The sequence below is a fragment of the Podarcis filfolensis genome (assembly GCF_964270895.1).
Source record: "Podarcis filfolensis genome assembly, chromosome: 1".
Classification (NCBI taxonomy): Eukaryota; Metazoa; Chordata; class Lepidosauria; order Squamata; family Lacertidae; genus Podarcis; species Podarcis filfolensis.
Window position 1 is genome coordinate 90,522,964 of NC_139604.1, and position 20,995 is coordinate 90,543,958.

The following is a 20,995-nucleotide window of genomic DNA, read 5'->3' on the forward strand; positions in this document are numbered from 1 at the left end:
CTGTGCTGGAATTGAATGTGGGAGACCTTGACAGGTTTAAATCTCTGCTTGGGGCAGTTACTTGCTATGTTCCTAGAGCTTCATCTACATTTTTTCAGTAATCTTTACGGCAACTCTGAAAAAAGGAAGCTGAAGCTGAAAGAGTGGTTTGCTTTGGCACATCCAGTGAATGTATGGCATAGCTGAGAAGAGATTTGAACTCAAAACTATTTGGCTAAGGGTAGCTCTTAACTACTATACTTCATCTGCTCATGGTGGTAGTTATACTGTTACAGTGAAGCACTTGGTGCAGTGAAAGGATAAATGGGGTGAAATGCTACAAGATGTATTCTGAAGATCAGTGTGGTTTTGTGTTTCTAAAATTCCAACCCAGCCACTGAAACTACTCAGCACAGATGACTGGCTATCTGCAAAGTTTTATTAGATGAAATACTCAAAAACGTGTTGTTGTTTTTTTAATGTTTAGGCACATTGACTCTTAATTGTAGATTATGCTTCTTAAGAGTTGTATGTCTAAAGCACTGAATTCATTTTTGTTTAAAGATGTACAGATCCTGGCCCCTGGATTCAATTAAAAAATCTAGTAGATCACATTAGGGCTTACCAAAGCTACCGCCAAATGACACTAACCTGAAATCCCCAGAACTTGTTTCTGGCCTAAATTTGCTCAGCAGATTCTCTTCCCCAACTACTCCTGTGCCAGCCTTCTGTTTATGGGATGTGTACACAGATACACTCATGCTCAGTTCTTTTGTGTGCCTCAGCTGTTGTGCATGAAGATCTTTGTGTAGGAATAGTAAATACACAATCAGCAGGTGTGCTCCTTCATCTCTCCACCACCCACTCCTTGGGGTCCACCTCCAAGGAGCCTTACAGAACAAATCTGGCTAGGACTGGCATCTTTGACAGGGGAGTACTTTGTACTGTATGTTCACTTGTAGGACCCTAGTGAAGTACCAATAGGCTCTGCAGATGTGGAAGGGGTCTAAGGAAGTAGCAGTGCATGTTCAGTGACCGTGCACAAAGGTGACGGTCAGGAACTGAGTGAATCCTCCTTCCAGCAGCTGTTAGCTTAGTGTCCAGATGTGTTGTCGCTTACCTCATTTCCATCCTTTTCATCTTGTCCCACACTTACTGGAACCAGCTCTTTTACTGAGGGCTGGAGTCAGGAAAAAATGGGAAATGCTCAAGGCAGAATGGTTTCTAGCTGTTGCCTACCGTATTTTTCGTCCCATAGGACGCACCTACTTTTTTGGGGGGGGGAAAGGAATTTTTTTCCCCTTTATTTCCCCCCCAAAACCAGGTCGGGGAACAGTGGGATGGCGGCGCTGCGCCTCCCCGCTGTCCCCCGAGCTTGTGGGGCTGGCCGATGTCTGCCCGGCGCGAGGGGCGCTCTGCTTCAGGGCGCCCCAGGCGCCGGGCGGCAGGCTGCGGACACCTGCGAGAAGCACGGGGCGTCCTCCAGAGGGCGCCCCGTGCTCCGCGCTGCAGGCTGCCGCCCGCAAGCTGTGCGCACCAGGGGGGAGTTCCCCCGGGCGCGCAAGGCTTGCCGACACCTGTGCGAAGCACGGGGCGTCCTCCGGAGGGCGCCCTGTGCTCCGTGCTGCAGGCCGCCACGCGCAAGGCTTGCGGACACCTGCATGAAGCACAGCGCATCCTCCGGAGGGCGCCCCGTGCTCCGCGCTGCAGGCTGCCGCCCGCAAGCCTTGCGCTTCCGGGGGGAGATCCCCCGGGTGCGCAAGGCTTGCCGACACATGCGCGAAGCATGGGGCGTCCTCGGCAGGGCGCCCCGTGCTCCGCACTGCAGGCTGCCGCCTGCAAGCCTTGCGCGCCTGGGGGAACTCCCCCCCCCCCCGGGCGTGCAAGGCTTGCGGATAGCTTCCTAGAGCCTGGAGAGCGAGAGGTGTCGGTGCGCACCGATGCCTCTCGCTCTCCAGGCTTCAGCGAAAGCCTGCATTCGCCCCATAGGACGCACACACATTTCCCCTTCATTTTTGGAGGGGAAAAAGTGCGTCCTATAGGGCGAAAAATACGGTATCTTCTGACAGCATGCTCTTGCATATGAGGCACATGGAGTATGTGGGCAGACGCATACCAGATGCTTAAAGCACATCTAATGCACATACCCCAAAAGAATCCTGGGAACTGTAGTTCTCCCTCACAGAGCTACATTTCCCAGCACCCCAACAAGGCACAGTGTCCATTAGTCCTTGTTCCTTTGAGCATTGAGTTGGATGCATGAAGAACCTGCTTTGGGCTTATTTTAAGCATACAGCTTAAAGGATACTATGCATTCTGAAGGTGAGCACATGGTTGCTTGCCCGCCTTACAAAATACTCTATTGCATAAGGAGAGTTGGCTCCTGTCAGTCTGGTCTGTAAGTGGCAGATCATTAGAAAAACTCATGACAAGATGATTACTATCTAGTTTCATCTCAAAAGAATAATGATCTCGAATGCTTGATTCCCCCCCCCCCCCCATTTTGGGGGTGTTGTACTTTAAATTAAATTAAGCAAGAGAGAAAAAAGAGTTTCACAATCTGCAAACTGCTGTTTTCATTTTCACAGAGAGTCCCAGAGAGGGAAGGATAACTGGATGGTATACTTCTATCCTTCCAATTCACCTGTCAACCAAGGTCCCTGTGCGTATGGTGGCAGTCCTTCCAGTTTGGAGGTGGTGTTTTTGAATGCCATGTCAGTATGTGGTAAAATATGACCTCCCAGGATCTGACCTAGAATGTATTGCAGAGCCATGGTTGGAAGAAGTGGATGGGTAAACATATTTTATCTCTCTGTACCAGGTTTCTCTGTAGAGCCATCAGCTGAGGCTGTGCATGTATGGGCAGGCTCCAGGGAGGCAGAATTGCTGTGGTCTATCATGATTCCATCCACCCTGACCTAGTGCCCTGTTTGAATCATTGAGTGTTTGTTCTTGAGGTAGGTGGCTGGCACAGAAGGGAGATTCTGTTGTATAGCAGGCTCTTTATGTGACCTAGCTAGGGTGGTTCCCCATGTTGTTGGAGTTTCCCAGTCTGTTTTTACTGAGTGACTTCGACATCCATGCAAAGAGGACTTTCTGCCCTCCACAGCAACTGTGGGGCTATCCCAAATTATATTGGGACTCCTTCACATAGCAGAATGCACTTTGGGATTGAATTTTGTTTTGTTTTTGTTTTTGTTCTGAACAAGAGGTATGGAGGGACAGTGTACAGTCCTCTCATCATTTACAGATCTTGAATGCTTGAACCTGCCTTCAGACTGACAGGAACCTTCATAGGAGCGCTGACCTATGTAAAAAGAGTTCCTGACTACCTACAACCCTCTTTAAAACGGTCCTCTCTAAACCCCCCATCATGTTGGACAATTACCAACCAGTCTCAAGTTTACCATTTTTGGCAAGGTACACGAAGGCATAGTAGAATTTCAGCTTCAGGGTTTCTTGGATAAAATGGATTATGATCCATTTCAGTCTGGCTTCATGCCTGAAGTTGGAACCAAAGCAGCTTTGGTTGACTTTGTAGACAACCTCCACTGGGAACTAGACAGAGGGAGTACATCCCTATGGGTTCTGCTGAACTTCTCAGAATGTAGCAGTAGGTCTGTCTTAACACCTATCCGGCAATGTCTGCACTGGTTGCCAGTTGTTTCTGGTAACAAATTGAGACTTCAGCGATTCTCTTTAAAGCTTTAAATAGCTTGGGTCCACAATATCGGAGGAGTTTCTTCCTTCCACAGTAGTATTTTGCCCGCTCCCTAAGATCAGAAGGAGATGCCCTTCTCTGTGTTCAACCTGGGGTGGAGGCATGGTTGATGGGAACATGGCTGAGAGCAGCACGAGATAGGGCCTTCTCAGCGGCTGCACCAATGTTATGGAATACAGTACTGTATCTTGTTTCTTGAAACATGTAGCCCCCCCTCCCGCCTGCCTGCTGCCTATTGGTAAATACATTCTTTTTTGAGCAGGCTTTTGCCTGCTAAGTATCAGCAGCTTTGTGGAAAGGTTGGATTATGTTGAAAAGTCTTCACTTTTGTTATGTTTTTAGTGGGGCAGTGACGTGGGTGGTGTTGATGTGATTTTAAGTTATTGTATGCTGTGCTAAGTTGTGCATATGCACCAGAAGGGTAGGATAGAAATTTCTATATAAAATAAATAAATATTTTTTAAAATATAATTATTATTCACTTGTTTCCCCCCATGTCAGTTCTCCTGTTGGATATAATTTGAATACAGATATTTATTTCAGCAGCCAATTTACCACCCAGTCCAGCCATTTTTTCAGGAAATAGTAGTGCACAAGAAGCTGCCTGATATCTGAGGCAGATCATTGGTACATCTAGTGTCAATACTGTTGACACTGACTGGCAAAGTTTCAGCTGGGACCCAGGATAGAACCTATGGCATTTTGTGTGAAAATCATGTGAGCAACACAAGCTATAGCCCCTTTCCTGCAGCTTAACAGATGTAAATCTTCCAGGGCACAGAAACTAGTTCAAGGGCTGATCTTTTCTTGCTTGAGCCTCCTGAAACATAACCAATATTGCTATAAAAATTAATCTCTTGTGGCAAAGCAACTGACTGTTTAAATTAGATATAGAAAAAAACATTTCTGGTTCGATTCTAATCTGCCCATCTTGGAGAAAAAGCAAAAATATACAGTATTAAGATGTTGGCATTTGTATTTGGTATAATCTAGCCTGCTGTGAAGACAGCACTTACACACGAGATTCCTATAGACCCAGGGGTCAGCAAACTAGGGTCCGTGGGCCGGATCAGGCCAATTGCCTTCAGGATCTGGCCCACGGACTGTCCGTGGATCAGTGTGGGGATTCTGTTCGGGCTGCACCATTTCCCCCACTGAGCCATTCCATTTCCCCGCTCCCTCCCACACACTGCGGCGGTGCCTCCTCCCTCCTGTCTTCTCCCTGCCCTGCCTAGAGGAGGAAGGGGGCTGGGCTGGGCTGGCTGAGCGCCATTTTAAGCAGCTCCTGTCTGGAGCCAGCCCTTTTGCGCCACTCATTATGCCTCCACTGCTGCCCTGGTGCTCCTGTGGGCGAGAGAGCAGAGCGGACGAACTCGCTCTGCTTACCCACGAGAAGCAGCGGTGGTGGCGGTGGCAGCCCCTGGGAAGGTAAGCGCAGCAGCTGGAGGTAGGGGGTGGGGAGGAGGACTACTTGCCCCCCTCACCTCTTCTTCCAGCTCCCCCCCCCCCCCGCTGCCACTTCTCCAGCCCGCCACAAGGTCTGAGGGATAATAGACAGGCCCACGGCTAAAAAAATTTGCCAACCCCTGCTATAGACTATAAGAGTTCAGTCATGGCATGCATGTGTGAGCATTCCACACGCTGGGCTATTACAGCGAAAAAGAGGCCTTTTATTGGATCTTCTCCCCTCAACTCCACCCTCTGTTTCCTTGAGGAACATTGTGAATGGACCTGAAGGGGGGAAAGAACTTCATGCGGATATGAGAGATAGGAAGTACATCCTTGCAACTAGCTTGCCCTGGGCTCCTTTGCTTTTCCTTTTATACTTTCTCAAGCAGCTTGAGATTTTAGAGTCAAGGTGCTAGGGACATGTTCAAGGCAAAAGCCAGTAACACTCCCATTAATGTATATTTATGGTGTAGTGAAAATGAGTTTAACAGTATAGAAAAGGGTGGGAGTGTACTATAAGGGTTGTTCTAAAAGTCACAATTTACTACGAGGTCAAACCATTTCCTATATGGTTATAAAATAATCTTTCTCTTTTCTTTGTCCCCCTGTATTTTATAGCTGAAATGCTCCCTGGGTATATTGTACAGTGATGCTGACAAAAGGAATAGGAACTTCAATTATGTTAATGAGTGATCAGACAAACAAAACTTGAGGTAAGAATATAAACTTTGAAGAAGCACAATGTGTCTGAAGGCAGCCATGTATCAGGAAATGTTTTAATGTCTGATGTTTTACAGTTTTTTATATATGCTGTAAGCTGCCCAGAGTGGCTGGGGAAACCCAGCCAGATGGGCGGGATATAAATAATAAAATTATTACTATTGGTGGAATGGACAGCCCCAAAATCCAGATGTTTGGCTTTGTAGTTACTCTTGAATTTTTCTTTTTGGAATTAAGTGAGGTAAGGGGTAGCATTTCAGATGTATAGGGCATTGCAAAGGGGTTTTAGAGGAAGGGGAAAGATCCTGACCAAGGTTTAAAGACTTGCTTTTTTGTATTGTCAAAGCAGACACATTTCTTTTTCGTTATGGATACCTAGTTTATAAGCCCACTTCCCATAACAACTTGCTGTGGTCAGGAATTGTGGTTGTCGTGAATGAGTTTGGGTGACCCTTGGGTTCTTGCACCCGCCCTCTTTCTTCCTCCCCTACAACCAGTTAATAATAATAATAATAATATAGGTTTGTGTCTTCACTCTTCTAACCCTAACCCGTCTTAGTCCAGAACTATATCTTGCTTAGTTCCCACTCATATTGGTGCTTAATGTATACAGATGCTGCTGCTTGACCAGGGCTACAACCTAAGGGTAGATACCCAGTGGTGGGTTGCTTATGGCACTGGTCTCTTTGAATAGAAATCACTGATTCTTCATCTTCAGAGGAAGAGGAATAAGCTAAACCTAAATGCTATCTATCAGTCATGGTCAATGGGAACAAAACCTGAGCCACTAAGGTTCCTTTTAAGCTACTGAGCAGCTGCTGATTTTGAACCAACTGCTGAACGTTGGTTTCCTCTCTGTAGAGAGATCACAGTGCTGGCTGCTTAAATGAACACCAAGGCAAGTTTTTTTGTAACAGAAGCATTAAATAAATGGTTAATTTAAATCAGCAGCACTTTACTGGTTTGGAAACAGAAAACAATTACTCATTTGCTTAATAAAACATTTGTAAACAGAGGATTAGTGTAATGTGTGATGGAGTGAGCTACAGTTTAGAAAGTTGTCTTCTATCAAGTTAGATCATTGTTCCATCTATCTCAGTATTGCTTACACGGGTGGTCAGCGGTTCTCCAGTTTTAGGAAGGGTTCTTTTCCAGACCTACCTGGAGATGCAGGGGATCACGCTCTACCACTGAAATACAGCCTTTCTCTAAAGTAAAAATCAGTAGGAATGCAGAATGATGCTTGCTGCCATTAGCTGATTTTATTCTTGTTCTGAGGGCAGTCTTGAGAAAGGAGAATTAAAAACATTTAAACAGTGGCTAATCCTTTGGTTTACAGTCAGTATGCTGGCTGTGGTAGATAAAAATATGTTGAACATATGGAAATGGAATGAGATTAACTATTTTCTTAGACCCTTCAAATAACATACCAGATGGAGCTAATATTGCATGGAGCTAAGACTTGCCTGGAACTGGTGATCTTGATGCAGCGATATCTTTGCCCCATGCCCATTTTTCTAAGTTATGTAACATCTTTGAAGGTATTATATGCTCAGCCATCAATTACATGATGTTTTAGCCACCAGAACCAGTCTGCTTTGGCTCTTATAGTCTACATTTTATGGGTCTTGAATTTCTCTCCCTTCCCACATTGGGTCACATTCTGCCTTTCTAAAGACCCTTCTAGACAAATGGCTGAAGCTTCATTGCATAAAAGAACTGAATCAGTTTTGTTTTTCAGGGTGAATACCAGTGCTTTTGATCTTCTTTAATCTGATCCTTTTATCTGTCTTGTTTTAGTCCTAACAAGTTAGCTCATGTAGTGGTTACACTGAGGTTAAGAGATACTGTGACTTAAAGGATATCTCTGCAGATGCTTTGGTGTTTCAAGCATAAAATACCTTCAGGCTACTACAGCTATTCAGTTGCATAATCTGTTGGATTATGTGCTTTGAGTACAAGACTGATTACATAGCCTGTATGTAAGTCATCTCTAAGAGCTTCAGAAGCAATACATTGTGATATAAAGACACAAATAAACCAGCGTGTTATTTTTCAGATATCTGCAAGAGATGCTCCATTGTATACCCAAGATTCTTCATATAAGAACAAACCGCATTGTAAATGTCTTTATTTTATAGCACTCAGTCCCCTCAGGCCTTACACTCATCTCCCACAAGCCTTGATCCAAGGGCAACATTCTGCCCCTCATAGTAAAGAGGAATGAGCTTTGGGGCAGGGAGTTTTCGATAGGGTTGCCATACGTCCGGATTTTCCTGGACATATTCAGAATACTGTAGTTGGCAGCAGTGCCCGGGCAGAAATCGTAAAAAATGTCTGGTACAATCTGGACTTTTGGCAGCCCATGTTGGCAGTGCTGTTATTGCTGTTTTCCCATAAAAATTGCTAAAAATTGGGTTTTTTAAAAAGCAATTTTGCCCAGAAAGCTCAACAGTTTTTGGCAAAGCTTAAAAAAGCTCAGTAGATTTGGCATAAAGAAAAAAGCTCAGCAACTTTTCTGTCCAGGTTTTCACTGTTTGAAATATGGCATCCCTATGTTTCGATCTGTTACTCTTTGCCACGTGGAAGAAAAGATATTGAATGAACACACTAGTGCTGGAGTTTTGTAGTGGGAGAGTAAACAGCCACAGAAGAATGTGAATGAAGTTAAGTTTGGGATTGACAAAGGAGAGTAGTGCTATTGTCACAATATAATTGTGAGGCTGGCCAGCAGGGTTTTCTTTCTCTTTATTCTATGTTTTTGTATTGCACATTACCTTGTTTCTTTTAGGCATTTTATGAATAGTTTATGTTAACATTACAGGCAACAAGTGATAATTGCCCAGGGTACCTGTACAAACTGCATCTCATGTGGCACCTGCAATAGCAAAGGATGTTTTGAGGGGAAAGTATCACATTTTTGAAAGGTGCAAAAGGTGGTGTGTTGAGTGTCAAATGTATTATTTTAGCAACTTAAGCACATCCTTCAGGGAAGTAGTTTGGACTAATTACAACACACAAAAAACTGATTGTAAACAATGGAGACATGTTGCAAGAGAAACAATGGACTATTTTAAATTAACCTTTTATGTTTTACCAGAGTACCTTCATGTAAAGGGCTAAGATCTATTTTTTCTTCTCTTTTTAAACTTGATGATGTTTTAAAGTTACTTTACTATGGTAGCAATATTGCACCTCGTGCTCATGGAGTGACTCCTACAGATAAACTTTTCCAACCCCACCAGTTGTTCCCACAAAACTTCACTGAGCATGTTGTGACATTGTAGGGCAGTTGCTGGACTACAATTCACATCAATCTGGACTACTGGTTGTGCTGTCCGGGGCTAATGAGAGTTGGAGCCCAGCAACATCTTGGGGGGGGCAGAGTCTAGTCATCCCTTCTCTAGGGCCATTCAATAGCAGCCATTGCCCTTTTGAATATCTGTAGCATCCTCCCATTGCTGGCTCTTCCCCAGGCCCCCCATGTATGGCACTCTTCTCATGCTTCTTTAGCTCTTCTGCACATCTGAATCCCGGGGCAGACTTGGCAACACAGCAGGGCATCAACTGCTATTGAATAACCCTGCTGGGCCATAGTGTGCTCTGAAGCGCTGAGTGGAGGTAGTTGGTGAGCGAGGATTGTCATGTGCAAGACTCATAGAGCCTTATGGAAACTGCTGTTTGAGCACAGAGCTTTCTATGGCTTGGATCCTAAGTTACTTTCTGTCAATGGAACTGAATGGAATGAGCCTCTCCCACCTTCCCTTCCCAGTCCTAATAAACAGATTGATACCTGCAGTTCTTCCATTATGAGGCAATTACATTTACAGACAAATATGTGTTAATGTTGGGGTTTTACTTCCAGTTGAAAACCAGCTGTTTCTCATTAAAGCAAAACTCTTAATGATGAATCTCATTTCTTTGGAGGCACATAAGGCTCTGGCAATGACCAGCAGAGTAACTGATCCAATAATGTGATAGGCCAGGTGTGCCTCATGGCTATCCCAGGAACAGTTCTCTCAGTCCTGTGATGTAATTCTCAATTTGTTGCAACTTGCTGCACCCATCAGAACAGTAGAACTGGAAATGTTTGTGTGGCCTAATCCTCAGAGTGTTCCAGCCATGTCAGCCGTGTTACAGTTGATTGGGCTGGCAGAAACATAGCACTTTAAGGGTCAGGTCATGGAGAAATAACACTTGTTGTTAAGTCTCTCTTTGGTTACGCCCTAACTAGCAGTTGCCAAGTACGCTTTGTGTGCATGTGTGTCACGTTTTGATATTTGATAAACATTAGCTCAAGATGGCTTCTGAACATGTATAGCAACTATTTGGTCTTGTGTATTTTAAATTATGTAATTCAAATGATTCATATAATTGAATTAATATGTGGCTATATAGCTAACGCACACAGCCACTTTCTCAAGCTGGTGTTAGGCAAGCAGTCTCAGGTGTGTCTCTCCTTCCAATGTAGCCTGGCCTTTTCATTCACAATTGGTTCACCTCTGGATATACAATCCTGGTGTTGGGTGAAAAGGAGGCCAGCAAATCAGTTTTGCTGCAGGCAGTATAGCTGGCTGAACGCCATGATGCATTGGATATATTATCACTGGACACACAAGAAGAAGAGAAGAAGAGTTTTGGATTTGATATCCCGCCTTTCACTCCCTTTAAGGAGTCTCAAAGCGGCTAACATTCTCCTTTCCCTTCCTCCCCCACAACAAACACTCTGTGAGGTGAGTGGGGCTTGCATTAAAGAACACTGGTCTTCAACTGGTCAGTTGGGACCCACTAGCAGGTTGCAGCCTGATTCAAGGTGGGTCACAACAAGACCACTACCATCATGCAAATATATGGTAAAAGATTAATTAAGAAATGGGTCCTGAAATGCATGTTTGGGTTAAAACAAGTCTTGGGATACCTGCCCTGGATGACAGAAGGATAAGATCTATTACAGTCAAACCTCCACTTACCACCTCCTCTTCCTATGGTCGTTTCAAGTTGCGACCACGGCAAACCTAGAAGTAACTGGTGGGTTTGCCGCTGTTCGCACAGGAGCAGCGATTGTATTTGTGCATGGGCAGAAGCGGGCAATCGCCGCCCACACCTGTGCACAATGGCACCTCTCCCAGCGACCCATTTCGACCTCCGGACGGACCTCCGGAACAGATTATGGTTGCAAATAGAGGTTCCACTGTATTTGACTATTGGTGTAAACCTCCAGAATGTATTTTGTATAGTTAAGTTGTTACCTCTATCTTCAGTACATTTTATTTTATGTAAAATTGCTATGGCTAGTGGCTGATGCAAATAAAGATTCTTCTGATTCTGATAGGAGGATGCATACATTGTGGTGTGGTGGACATTGAGGCAGGTCAGGTTATGATTGGAACCTACAGTAAATGGTGGGAAGTGCCCTGTGATGATGACCAAGCGTCTCCTAAATATGTTCTGGGAGTTCACTCAGCCCTTCAGAGCAGATTGGGGGTGGTGTGGAGGCATGTGCAGGTGGAGGAAGTGGAGGTTCCTGTTGCGCTACAGCCCATAATCAGAAAAAAAAAATATTTAGGAAATGAAGAGAACTTTACTTTTATGTTACTTTATTTATTAAATTTATATACTACCCTTCTTCCAAAATGAGCCCAGAAATGAAAAATGTAAATACAATAATAAGACTTCTGATGGTGAAACTGTTGAAATATATGATGGTCAACTATAAACTGTTCCAAATTAAAGGAATATATTTGCGAAGAGAAATTAAAGACATTACGACAACATAGAAAGATTTTACTAAGACCGAGAGAACTCATATAGTGAAGATACACAAAACTTAATGATTCAGAAAAACAAGCAAACGAGATAAAGAATCCCAAGATGTGTTTTTATTTATAGTAATAAAATTGGGTGATATGTTAACAAGAAAAGGGGCAAAGATGCACAAATACCAACATGGTTTATTTATCTTCCTTATTCCCTTCCTATGTACAAAACATATATCATTTGAATTATAATACAACACTCCATCTTCAAACGTAGAAAATATCCTTAAATTGTCTCTTCCAACACCCCACCAAATCACTCATCACAAGCAGAGATGGCTGTTGCTAAATGGTATGCACAGATTCTCTCATAAAAGGGGTGGAGTCTGGCCATACACAGTTCAGGAGGCATTCTGATAATTGTGAGGCTAAACTTTGCGGTATGCTGGCTCATCCTAGAGGTCTACTTGGTTTCATTTCTCATGCTTGCTTGGCCACAGGGGAGCATGAATCATGCTCAGTCAGTGATGCACGAACTCATTCACAAGACCAGATTTCATGCAATATCCATTACCCCGTGACTTCCATAAATCATATCGCAGCTCACTAATGGCTGTATGAATTGTACTGAATAGACAAAGCTAGCATTGCTGATAATATTCTAATGTTGATGTAGTAGTACATAACCAGTGACTCAGTCTGTTAGCAGTTGTGCTGTAGAGACAGATAATGTGGAGGTGCAAAGTTCAATTCAATATTTGGAAAGCTGGGTGAATTGAGGCCTCTAGTTTTAAACAGCTTATTTGAGACACCAGAATGAAGTATATGTTCAGAGCACAATTCTACATTCCATAATTGTATACTAGTTTGACACCGATTTTCAAAGTGGGTGACACACAAAATTGACTGATGCTTGTCATCAAGCACCATATTTTGCTAGTTGTAAAAATCTTTACTTTCAGACACCTCAAAACACTTGGTTTAAGTAGTCCTTTGGCTGAGGTGTAAGTGAAATGTAATGTGAGCAGTATTTAAATTGGGGATTTTAGATAGTGTGTCTTGTACAATTGGAAAGGTTATTAGTAGCTGCAGACTACCTGGAATCAGGCCGTTTTTGTGATACATCAGTAGAATGTTTCTTTATCTGTTTGGAGGCCATTCACATTACGTACAGAAATGAAATAGGTGGGAGGGAGCTGTAACAGACTGAGAGAGAAATTAATCTATTCACAAATATTTTCCTGGTATCAGGGACTCAGTGGAGGTTCTGAACTCTGTGTTTTGCCATTGTTTGGGGTTGGATGAGGTCAAGCAAGTTAAAACTTAATTTAGGGACAATGAAGGTCCTGTTGCTTAAAGGTCCCAGTGATCTGGGAGTAGGTGTATACAGTACAGTGCTACCTCGGGTTACATACGCCTCAGGTTACATATGCTTCAGGTTACACACTCTGCTAACCCAGAAATAGTGCTTCAGGTTAAGAACTTTGCTTCAGGATGAGAACAGAAATCGGGCTCTGGCGGCGTGGCGGCAGCAGGAGGCCCCATTAGCTAAAGTGGTGCTTCAGGTTAAGAACAGTTTCAGGTTAAGAACTGACCTCCAGAACGAATTAAGTACTTAACCTGAGGTACCACTGTATCCTATTTTGGAAGAGTTTGCACTCACCCTTAAAATCAAGTTTGCAACTTAGAAATGCGCCTGAATCTTGTGCTTCTTTCTGAATATACCTCTGCTTCTAGATGGCTAGGTAGCAGCTGTTGTTAGGAGTGCCTTTTGTCTGGCCACTCACTCCATGCTTTTCTTGTTGAAAGGGAGTTCAGTTCTAATGAGGAACAGGTAAAACAAGCTTCTGCTTGGTCTGCAGAATCCATATATGCCTTGCTCATAGCAGTGGGTGGCAGATGAAAACTAAATATTGGCTGGTGAAGCATTGCATGCAAAGCTTTATGGCTCCCTTGGGATAACTCTGCAGTCCCTGCCCACAGGTTGGGAACCACCATTCTAGATAGCATTCTCTTAGTGTAGCTACAGTGTTTGACAACGTTCCAGATAACGTTCCATTTTATGTTAAGTTTTATTGCTCAGTGTTGTATGGAAAAGGTGCAGCAATTCTTCAAGTTAACATACTTTAAGTATGCAGTGAGTTTTTAGGAGTTAGACATGCATATAACAAAAAATACCCAGAAATAAATTAAAGAAAAACATTAATATTCCTGGGTTTAGCCTATGCCCTAGCAGTAAAAAAAAAGTACTGAAAGCACTTTCATATTAGTTACATTAAATATATAGCAGGAAACTGAAGCTAGTCTTAGTTCTCTTGTGCATATCTGCACAACACGTTTGTCACATGTGTACATGATGTTTGTGAGGGAGCAGGTGGCGCTGTAGTCTAAACCACTGAGCTTCTTGGGCTTGCTGATTGGAAGGTTGACGGTTCAAATCTGTGTGAAAGGGTGAGCTCCCGTTGCTCTGTCCCAGCTTCTGCCAACCTAGCAGTTTGAAAGTAGATAATTAGGTACTCCTGTGATGGAAAGGTAAACAGCATTTCTGTGCGCTCTGGCTTCCATCATGGTGTTCCGTTGCGTTTTAATCATGCTGGCCACATTACCTGGAAAGCTGTCTGTGGACAAACGCCGCCTCCCTCGGCCTGAAGTGAGATGACTGCTGCACCCCATAGTCGCCTTCGACTGGACTTAACTGTCCAGGGGTCCTTTACATGATGTTTGTCTGTACAGATGTATTATTGTTGTTGTTTTAAATTTCTGTTTTGCCTTGGCTCCAAAAGGAGCCCAGGGTGGCAAGCAACAAAGTGATAAAACAATACTATTAAAAAGAAAATAAAAACATTAAAAATGTAAAAACATGTAAAAGGATTATGAACATGCAAACGTGTATGGAGCAGCCCTAATTTTTTGGACAATAAACACCCTTCCCCCATTCATAAATGTCCCCTAGGTATCCTTATGACATGGAGCAGGCACAGCAGGACTTAATGAGACAGCTATGAGAGAGGCACCAAACCTTGGGCTAGTTAACAGATGCTATGTGTGCTGAACATCTGCCTTCAGCTGAAAGACAGGCCAAAAAAGTCATTCAGGATTTTTTCTTTTTGCTTGCATTGCAGACACCAAGCTATTTTAGAATAATACACTTAATCCCCCTTTAGATTTGGTTTTATTGTTGTCATGTCCCGTCTGGCAAACCCACATAGGGCATGTTATGAGTGGTAAACAAATTTCCCCTCTATTTCTTCAGGATATTTTGTGTGGCTTAGATTTATTATGGAAAGCATATCCTGTGTTTGTTTTATGGACTGGCTTTTTATGACTTTTTGATACACAGCAAAAGTTTGTAGGCATTCATGGGCCTGGTTTGCACATCACATTGAACTATAGTTAAAAGCAAACTATGTTTTAATATGCCGCATGCCAATGCATACTTCTGAAAAGTTCTGTCTCCCTTTCAGACTTCAGTGCACTTTCACTGTTCCCCTTCTTTTGACATATCTATGGACATCTAAGGGAGATTTGTATTAGTGGTGAACTGATGATGTGATTCTGTTTCTATGTGTCTACCTTTAGTCTGTCAAGATGTGTTGATCTAATATAAATGTATATGTGAACCAGCTTAAGGTGAGTTTTTGTCCTTTTTAGATTGTACTTAATGTTGTTGCTCTTGAATCCTGCTGTGCTATTCCACCTGCTCACACCTAGATTTCATGGCACACCTGTATTGTCCCATCTCTTTCTCACTGCAGCTGAATTATTTGTACTGTTCCAATTCAGAGGAAGTGTCTTGAGATGCTAAACCAGTGCAGGGGGTGTGGCTGTACTGGAGCAATTCCAGTTTTGGCTGTTTGACTGGCACAGTGATCCTTACACCTTCCTTTAACAGAGCACTTAGCATTATATAGATTATATAATTTTATTTGGAACAGGAGGCCCAAATGCCTTGTGCTTCCTGTTTCTTGGGCTCTTCACCATTCTCCAAAATGGAACTCTCACCAGTTCTGTTCTGGATGACACAGAAGAACAGGAAACACAAAACATTTGTGCTTTTCCTGTGTCGTCCTGCATTCTATAGTTTGTAAAACTGCTCTTCAATTAAAGATGGGTGCCAAAAAAAATTTATGTAGATTGTTTTCTATTTAAAGCCAATGATAAATAAAGGCTAGAATTGAATGCAAAATGAAGAGAATAAGCAACTTTGGTTGTATCCAGTGTTGCTTGAGAGAAGTCAGCTGGTGCAGCTGATGATTCTCTTTTTGAAATACAACTTATTTACCCTTATAATAATAGTAAGCGCTTTAATTTCACTCTTGGAAGTTAATTTGGATATTAATGATGGGAAATTGGGAAGGAGATAAAATTGTCAGTTGCTGTAACCACATTTCCTTAGGGGCAATTTTTTAGTTAAGAAGAAATATACTAGTTTTGAAAGAAACCTTTGTAGAATCAAGTTCAGACCACAATTGCTCTTCAGAAGGAAGATGAAGTGGAAAAATGGTTGTATTGATGGAAAAAGCTTACTGTGGCACACTTCCCAGTTCTACCCACAAAGCTTGACCCATCTCAAAAGCCAAAATGAAACCACCACCGTAACTATATTTAAGATCTTAACAATAGTTGTTTCTTTTTGTGTTGTTTGTGAAATGTCTAACCATGTCTTACACCTTAATGTTGACATCACCATGAAATGAACAGTGCTGTTTAATTCTTTGTGCTATTGTTTTGACTGGCTGGAGAATTTGCATAACATCTTCGTTGAATATATTCAGTGCAAGCTTTTTGAAAAGTGGTTTTATATACCACTTATTTGGTTCAAAGACCACCCCCAAAGCAATGAAGTAATACAAAAGAGAGATACAGTAAAAGTACAACAAAGCAATATAAAATGGCAGTATCACCCTGCGATAACACTGCAGGTGCATTTGTGAGTTGTATTCATGCTCTCACTACAGATGCAGCTCCTCATCATTCTACCTCTCACTTGAAAGCAGGGTAAACTCAAATTCTCCCTCTCAACGCCTGTCCATTGCTCCAGTCTCTCATCTAGGAGTAGGCCCACCCATAACTGTTCACCCACGAGGAATGCCCTTGCCCTCGTCACACCCCAAAGGAGAGATCCCGACTTCCGGGTTGGTGCCATTGTTTAATGGCGGATTCCCTCCGAGCTCCGGAGGGAATCGGCTCCGTAGCGTCTGGGTCTGGCCGCTGCGGCGAAGCGGGGACCCTTAAAATCACAGGCGCGGATGCCTGTGAACACAGAGACTCGGCGGGCACCATTTGCGCCCCCCCAATCCGCGACGGAGCCTTTTTAAAGGCTTCGGAACGGAGGCAGGGTAAGGCGTGGTGCTGAGAGTACTGCCTCGTCTACGGAGTGAAGCCGCAAGCCATTGACAGAGAGCGCCAACTTCTTCTAAGATTGATTGGATTCTAAAACATCAACCCGTGAGTAATACGGAGATTGGAACTTTAAAAAACTTCTTATCTTGGATTTGGAACGAGCGGGAAGGGGCTAAAAAGGAAGTCCACCCCCCCCTCTTTGTAAACAACTTAAAGCAAAGGACTGGGCAGCTAAGGTCGAGAGAATCTGTTTCTTGCTTTTTTTTAACAAAAGATCCTGACCTCACGGTCTGGACATTATAAGAAGATATTCTGGAGGATAAAAAGAATTTTGGGAGCTGAAATTACACCCCCCCCCTAGACCCGGGAACGTCCGATGAGAAAGCCTGTTGCATGGAAGATTTTGACAGCTGTCAAGTGAGCTGCTAGTCAGCTAGTTGTCAGCTGGAAAAAGAGAACATTGTTTCTGCTGTTTTTGCTGGTTTATTCGGGATAACTTGTTGAAAATAAGGTTGATACAAAATAACTGGACTTTTGGTTTTTGAGCTGAAAGGAAGATCAAGGAATTAAATCCCCCTAGAGGGGTAACAAGGATACTACATTACAAAAATGGCTGGAGTGTCTAAATTCCAAGCAGAATTGGACAGAGCACTTGTTCTCTTGGGAAACTTACAAGATGAGTATGATGCTTTGTCTACAGAGGTATTGCTATTACACTGGACAGTAAACAACAGCTTGGAGTCTGATAAGGATTTGAAACAGGAAGCCTATTTAACTGAACAAATAAATGAAACCGAAAGCGTAGACACGATGGAGCAATATATTCTTTTTGAAGAAAACGAAGGAGGAGATGGAGGTTTGCAGGAGTCAAAGGAGAGCTACAATATGAGGCCTGACATGATGATAAAAAAGGACAATAAAAACTGGATGCGGAAAGCCTGGTTTGATTGGGAGTTTGGAAAATGGAGAGATCCTCTTTTGAGGAGATCTGAAGACCTGAGGATTATAAATTTGTTGAAGGTGGAAGCTGGAGCTGTGGGGACATTTGGATTTGAAAGAAATTTGAAACAAGAGTTGGAATACCCCATAGGCTTTGCTTTTGCTTTTAAGTATGGAGGACTGGCTAGAAGCAACATCGATTCTGTTGGGCCGGAGCCCCTCCGAGACCTGGGGCTTAACATCAAGGTCTATCAAAGAGACCGGCAGAAAGGAACTGAGAGAGACATAAGGGCCTCGGACCTGAGATCTCCAGGCTAAATAAATAATATAAAGACTGATGGATATTGGTTGGGGACTGGAACCGGGAGAAGGGTGGATGGAGGTTGGGAATCCAAAGGGTACATAAGGATAATTTGCATTGCTTTGTTTGTTTTATATTTTGTTAGTGGTAAGGAAATTGGGTAAACCGTGGAAGGGAAATTTTGGTCGACTTTAGGAAAAAGGTTTAAGAATAAATTAATGAGGTATAAGTATTGATGTGTAATTTTAATAAGGTGAGATTGGTTTTTTTTTCTTTTTTTTTAATTAAGTGAAAATAAGGCTGTTAAAAATAAATTGAGGAAATGGAAAAAAAGAAGTAAAGTAAAATAACAGTATGTTAGAATAAATGTTTAAGTTAAGGTGAAGAAATAAGTTAAGGACTTGCTGAATTGACAATTTAAATTGGAATACAAGAAGGGGAGGTGTGAGGAGGTCTGAGAAACAAGGTTGAGGAAAATAAGTATCAGAAACTGTATGTGTTTTCTCTATTTTTCTGTTTAGTTTCAAATATGTTTTTTTTATTTTGTTTATTTTTTGTTTTTGTTTGTTGTGTGTTTTTTGAAAATACCAATAAATATTTAATAAAAAAAAAAAAACAAAGGAGAGATCCCAAGGGATTTTTACCCTTTGCTTTTGGGGTTATCCCACCACAGATGACCCTTTCATAGCTGTCAACGTTTCCCTCCCCCCCCCCCTTATTCTGAATCGGATTCCTCGCAAGAAAAGGGAAAAGTTGACCGCTATGGACCCTTTGCCTCCCAAAAGCCCTTAGTGGGGCTAGCTAGCCAAGCTTTCTGGCTGCTTCAGTAGGTTGCCATTCACCAGGTACCATGGAACAGAAAAGGTCTGGGGAGACAAAGGTTGGTATCCACCTCCCAGCCAGCACCGGCCCTGCTACTGCTGCTTAACAGTTATTGACGTTACCGAAAAGTGATGCTGATTTGATTAACTTGTTGAGAATTTGCACGGTTCGACAGCTAGGAATAGAAAATGCACAAGTAGTCAGTGCATTTCCGTGGAGGCTGACTGAAGGCCTAACTTAAAACTTTTTAAAAAATCAAGAGATATGGAAGGTATGTCCACTTAGGTTTGTTGGCTTGCGCAGATGCTTCTTAGTATTCAGGGGTTCAGATTTCTAGGCAAGCATTTTTGAAGATCATATATTTAACATAGACTGAGGAACTTTCATTTTAGTGACATCTCTGTAAAGTTTATACTAGAAAGCCTAATCATATTTTTATGTTAGGTAACATGAATATGATTGTCATATTTATTCAAGCTCACGTAGCTGTTGTTGGGGTGTGGGAATTGGAGAACAAAATATTCACTCAACTCTCCCTTTTTCTCAGTGAGTTCAGGAGAGTTGGTGGAGAGTAGAGGATTCCATTTGTGTTTTTGAATATATTTTGCTGCTCTGAAGGTGGGCAGCAATTTACGTTTTATGGCCGCTCAACCTCCCTTTGTGCACTGCTGAAATTCATGTGACTACACATTTGGTTTAAGTGACCTGCAGGAGCAATATAATTACTAGCTACAAAAATATTACAAGGGGCTCAGGTTGAATTTACAGGGCAATATGTTGCCACCCTTTTAAAAATAAGTAATGGAATTATATTATTTTTCTGCTGCTAATCACTCTGAAAAAATGACCACATAACCTGCCCCCCCCATCTGACATAATAGGAAGATTTTGGTTTTTTACCTTAAAAGTTTCTGTGCAGTTCTCCCTTTGTCTTGCTCTCTCTGTGTCTCTGTCTCTGTCTCTCTTTCTGACACCCACACCTAGTTAACAAGTCACTGCTTTTTGCACTTAGCAACTGATTTTTAAAACTCTTGTTTTTGAAATCCCACTTTGCAAAACCGTGGGAATTCAACGCTTTGAGTCACAGACCTCCTGATGAGCCCAACATCAAATGCATTGTTTGACTTTGCTGCAAGTGGGAGAAAATTGTTCTGTGCTATTTTTTCCAAGAACAGGAAAATCATCACATTAGCAGCCTGCTAACAATTGTTTGTATGGGAATCCTAACCAAGGTCGTAAAATTGGTGACAACGAGCAAGAGGAACTTGATTTTAATAATTGTAAATTGCGTAGCAAATTTAAATCATAATGGAGTAATTTAAAAACGGTTTGGAAACTGTGTTAGCAGCCTTAGGAAAATCTTGTTCTTCTGCATGCTTCTTTGCCAATGGAAATACTCATGAGCAGGCAAAGTTGTGAGTCTTCCAGGCTACTGAGGGGATGGAGATGTTCTCTCTTCTTTACTAATGGCACCAGCTAAAAGCTTACTACTTCAGTCAGGCTTTTAATGATGTTGATTTTGAAATGATAGGCCACTGATCCTTGGAGTGTGAATAGTTATAATGTTAGTGAGTTTTATAGTGCTTTTATGTAATCCTTTATTCCTTTTTTATTCCTGTTTCGTTGAATCAATCTGTTTTTATGTACCCCACACTGTGTTCACTTGTTTGATGAAGGGTGTGCAATAATAATAATAATAATAATAATAATAATAATAATAATAATATTTATACCCCACGCATCTGGGTGGGTTTTATTTTGTACAAAAATAAAAACAGAAATGAATCCCTACAGTCCCAAGTATTGGGCCCACAAAATTTTCCTTTCAGAGGTGAAGCAACAAATAGTGTACACACAGAGAGAAGAAGAAGAACCAGCCATAGTGCATAGTACCCAAGCCCCAGTCACCTTTGTTGCACCAGCTTATGTTTGCATAAGAAAATATTTTTGGGTAGGACCTCCCCC

The 20,995-nt window shown here is 42.4% G+C and overlaps 1 protein-coding gene across 8 annotated transcripts in view; it reads left to right on the top strand.

Annotated features, from left to right (window-relative positions):
* The window catches only part of SIPA1L1 (signal induced proliferation associated 1 like 1), a 150,637-nt gene that overhangs the window by 26,840 nt on the left and 102,802 nt on the right, over positions 1 to 20,995 (top strand). For 6 of the 8 annotated variants that reach the window (XM_083606155.1, XM_083606161.1, XM_083606159.1 and 3 more), the window contains exon 2: positions 5,768 to 5,862. The exons of the other annotated variants lie outside the window; for them this stretch is intronic. The gene's annotated coding sequence lies outside the window, so the exon portion shown is untranslated. The remainder of the gene's footprint in view (positions 1 to 5,767; positions 5,863 to 20,995) is intronic. 8 annotated transcript variants of the gene reach the window in all.